General features: G+C 40.1%; 1 pseudogene; it reads right to left on the minus strand.

The window, feature by feature from the left end:
* Window positions 1-4,086: 4,086 nt before the first annotated feature.
* On the minus strand, window positions 4,087-4,780 carry LOC147240937 (uncharacterized; annotated as a pseudogene).
* Between the last annotated feature and the right edge of the window lie 463 nt (window positions 4,781-5,243).

Here is a 5,243-nt window from a genome sequence, read left to right on the forward strand (position 1 = left end):
GGAACTTGGCCTCGCAGCGCTGAACAGTATTTCTGTCATAGTAGCCAGACCTCACAGTGTCAATACCAGACACATTATCTCTAATGGTAGAGTCTGGCGTAGAGGGGAGAGGAGACAGGGAGAGAGACACGGAAAAGTGTAGAAGAACTGTCTCTCTATTGATTAACTGGAAGAAGACCTCCACTCCACCCTCTCCTGTCCAGACATATGGGGTAATAAGGACCACTCTTCTTCACTGCCATCCCCCCAACCCCTGCTCTCATCTTCTCCCCTCACCCCAGGTAGAAAGCCTTTTAATCAGCCCTCGGGGGAATACATGGATATGATATGGGAGAAGAAAAAAAAGGAGGGGCAGAAAGAGAGAGGAAAAGGAGATAGAGTGAGAGTCCATTAGTGAAGCAGACACAATAGAAGTAGGAACAGAGGGGAGGTTTCCCTCAAGAACACCCCGTACGCACATAGAAATCTATACGATTTTTGTACCTCACTGCCATCTTCATTTATGCACATTTCTGAGGAAGCCCTCTGAGTTAGGATGTAAGTGTGCATGCACAGTGTGTGTGTGTGTGTGTGTGTGTGTGTGTGTGTGTGTGTGTGTGTGTGTGTGTCCAAAGTTACCAGGTCACATCATGCACGACTGTTTTTCTTCAGCCGAGGCCTTTTTCCTCTGTTTATCTAGGACCATTCTGTTTTCTTTTCTGAGGAGAAGGCTGCCAGTCTCGGTGAGCCAGACCAACTTTATCAAGGCGGCCATCTCAGTTCTGACATCAAAACCATGAATGCCTCTCGTGCAAAAAAAAAAAAAAAAAAAGCCCTGTCAGCACCTCGCCCTGCTGTTGGCTGCTCAGCCTCTGCACTCTGGAGAGCTCGTAATGTGGTTGAAGACTTTTCATGTTGGAGTGCTTGGTCATTATTATGTCTCTATGCAGTTAAACAGCACAGTGTCATGGAGAAGCATCCATTCAATTAGCGTTCTGTGAGAACTGTTGAACCTTCTCATCGTGATAGGCTCCCTAAAATGTGGACAGTCGTGCCCCCTGGTGGCCATGACGGCACTCACATTTCTGGGGCAAATCAGCAAACAGAATCGCATGTTCCGGATTACAAAAAGGAATAATATGGGATTTTTTTGTGTGTGTCTTACATGGTTTAATGTGGTAGTAAAGCAGCAGTCCCATATTACTGTCAATAAAAGATGATGAAATAAAGCAGACACACTAATACAAAGCAGTTCCGACACACCAGTGGGACACATAATATATCAGTCTGCTCAGTCCATCAGCATTAAACAAAACATGCATTGAAAAGGAAACGATATAAAACTACCTTTATAACTCAATTTGCAGACAACAAACTCGAGGTAATGCTGTCTTCCTCCACTTGAGGGCGCAAAAAAAATCTACGGGAGAGGACCGTTTTTTTTCCCCGAGATTTACCGTTTGTGATTGGCTGGAGCAGGCTGCTGTGGTTGTACCGGTCAACCAATAGAATGTAAAGATGTATTTGATTGGCTAATCACGCATGTCAATCAAAGCCGGGACGGGGTCCACAAGCTGAGGGCGGCCAGTGCGTTGTTTTGCTCTCTGGAGGACGGAGCTCCACGGAGGAGTCCGTTCTGTCACACACACAGATTCACACACACACACGCACACACACACACGCACACACACACACACACACCACTACATTTAGCCTGCTCTGTGGAAATAATCAAATTCTAATAAATATCAAGAGAACAGCCTATTTACAGCCTTTATCTAAAAATTAAATATATTCTCCTATATTTAATCTCCGTGTGTTTATTAATTAAAAGTACAGGCAGTTTATAGTTACTAATAGTAAACAATTACTATGAATCTATATTGCATTTATATATGAGTATGAATAACTCCTCGAAAAGTAATTGTAGTAAAAGAATTAGTAGGAAATTGTACTAAATGTACAGAAAAAAATGATGATCAGAGGCATTTTTTTAACATATAAATATGAACAGGGATTTTAATCTTCAGATGTATTTAAACATTTTTAAATATTAACACACTTGGATATTTTTACATACAAATTCTTTGGAATAACCTCCATTTAGTGTTTATTTTAATTTCAGAAAAAAAATATGTACGTGTGTGTGTGTTAAAAAAAAACATCAAAAAGAAATACCTTGAAAACTCAAGCAATTAAAGAGTCACATTTATAAAACTGAACTATCTTTCAACTTAATTTATAAATTACAATATTGTCATTTATAATTTCAGTAGTTTTCATGTAGGACATTAAAACAGCTGCTGTGGCCGCAATAAATACAATCATTCCAAACATGGAACATATTTCTTCATCTACATTTCATGTAAAAAGTAGAACAGTTACTGTGACCCCCAAAGTCTGATAATAGTAAAGAATAACAATAAAATATTTAAGTTGACGAGGCTGAATTATTAGTTCTTCTATTGTGTAAATGTCCGGTTTGGATTGTGGTAATAAGATGGGACTCAGGTCACTTCACCACAGGCCAATTATATCCAATTTAAATTGTAATTCCTCAAGTAAACACCGACTAAACAGTCCCATGGAAGTCACCCCGAGTTCCCTCTGGTATCCCGTGAAGCTTTGCGGTTATTTAGCTTTGTTGCACATGCGCACCGGTCTGTCATACGTCACGTTTTGTTCGGCCAATCAGCTTCATCCTCGGAGGAGCGTGTGGGTCTGATTTAAGAGCTCTCCCCCAATAAATCTGTCAGAACTTCACAAAGTTGATTTAAATGTGTTTCACATCGTTATGAAAATAGTGGTGGATTAATCAGGTGCCTACAGGCTGGCGTCACATCAACCGGAGCAGATTTTTAAACGACGCGATTTGGAGCTTTTAGACGCTGGATTTGCATGTTTTTTGTCAAAGACTGACGCCGCGCTTCACGCCGCCTTACGGTTTTATGACGCAACATTTCTTCTGTTGATGGATGATTGACAAAATAGGCTAGTTGAGTCGATACAGCCCATATTAGCCTGCATTAGAGCAGCTTTACACCCAGAGCTGCACCAACTCTGCAGGACGTCGACACTGACAGAAACCGTCAAGTTGTTGTAGTAAACCTTCCATAAATATGATTTTCTAGGCTTCCTGGTGGGGCAATAGTACACATTAATGACTTTGTAGAACATTTTTACATCGTAAAGTCTGGCGGTGGATTATCATTTTACAGAAATACAACATTCATTGTGTTTTAAATGTTTTATTTTTATGCTTTTACAATCAATTAGACCCGGAGGACGAGTCATCGACAGCCTTTTCTTTTCTCCCTTTGTGTATTTATTTTAGGAAATAATGTTGAGCTTTTTTTATGATTTTATCATTATTATTATCTCTAAGCTGTATGCCTGGAAGTGTTATTTTACAACCGACCCACAGAGAAAACTGTGAATTTAATGTCGCCCATCAGTTTAAATGTAGTTTGGCAGCCTTCCATCCATTATATCTTCATTCAATAGTCAGTTTGCTGTAAATGAAATAGTCCAACTGAGGTGCAATCGCCTAAAGAGGGACGTGAATGCAACTATTGTTGAAATGTGTGGTCATCTTTTAACGTTACCCACTTTTGACAGCAGGTGTCGCAGTTGAGCCACCAGGACGCTGCCGGTCCCAGTCCAGTAGGTCACCTCTGGGTTGTGGAATCTGATAGCTCCTATGATTAAAAAAAAAAAAAAAACAACTAAAAGAAAAGACAGGGATTTGGTGGAATTTATTTTCATCGTATACAATTAAGGGGACTGCAGTACATTTACCCAAATACTTCACTTCTTTTCTCCTTGAATATCAAACTTGTACATTGCTACATTATATCTTCTATTTATGTCTGACAGCTGTCAGGTGCAGCGAACTCTCACAAAGAAAGACTGTTTATTAAATGCTGTGCAATGATAGATGAAACTACCCCAAAGACATTAAGTCTCATGTTGAATGCGTTTACACATTGTAATGTTTTAATTATAATCCAATGAATATGCCTCATTGACACTGATTATGTATATTTTCAATGCATTCTTGGACAATAAATGGATGTGCTTTCTAAAGGCGGACTGAGTGCCTGCGCGTCATTCTGTCAGCCAGTTCTCTGGTTTAATCTCATCAAGGTCACTTAAGGCTGCGTCATCCTTGGTCCCAGGGTCTGAATAGAAGATCCCTCCTGAGGTGGTGGGGAACCACCGAGCTAAGATCCTGTGGGACTTCCAGATCCAGACTGACAAACTGGTGATGGTGAACCAACCTGACATAGTGTTGATGAACAAACGACAGAAGAAGGAAGTTGTGATAGATGCACCGATCCCAAGTGGCAGCAGCATCAAGAGGAAGGAGGATGAGAATCTTGATAAAATCTAAAGGCCAAAAGAGGAGCTAGAAAAGATGGAGAGAGTAAAGGCAACAGTGGTGCCAGAAGTTACTGGAGCACTGGGGAATGTGACCCCCAAACTGGGAGAGTAGCTCCAGCAGATTCCAGGTACAACATCTGAGGTCTCTGTCCAGAAAAGCACAGTCCTGGGATCAGCTAAGATACTGCAGGACCCCCAAACTCCCAGGCCTCTGGTGAAGGACCCAAGCTTGAGGAAGACATACATACACACATACATATACACACACACATATATATATATATATATATATATATATATATATATATATATATATATATATATATATATATATGTAGAGAGAGAGAGAGTGTATGTGTGTGTATGTAAAGTTAACTACCCTTTCATTCACAAGGTTCAGGGGGAAGGAAATGAGCATGAACAGTGAGAGATAAAGGTAATCAATGAGGAGTTAAATCTGAAGTCATAGGTGTATTGAAAACTGGTGGAACATCCTGAGATATAAAACCACTGACAACACAGCCCTAAAACAATCCAATTGATTGTTTCATGGCCTCCAGATACTACTATCAACATCATAGTCATTTTTTTGTTGTTATAATGGGTCAATCTCCCTAAAAAAGTTACAATCCAAGGGGAATTGTAGTGGTACTTTTTATTGGTTCCAGTACCATCCTGTATCACACAGACAGAGCGGATCTTATCTTTTTTTTTGACATTTTATACTGACTTTCTGGGTCAAATGTGCCTGAAATTGAGGGGTTTGATACAAGTCAGCATATCTAGTGCATCCACACATATAGACAGACAACCATTCACACTCACAGACACACCTATGGTCAATATATATATATATATATATATCCAGAGGTGGATATATA

The sequence above is a fragment of the Aulostomus chinensis genome, chromosome 22, assembly GCF_037954235.1.
Source record: "Aulostomus chinensis isolate RoL2024-O1b breed Wild chromosome 22, RoL_Achi_v1.0, whole genome shotgun sequence".
Classification (NCBI taxonomy): Eukaryota; Metazoa; Chordata; class Actinopteri; order Syngnathiformes; family Aulostomidae; genus Aulostomus; species Aulostomus chinensis.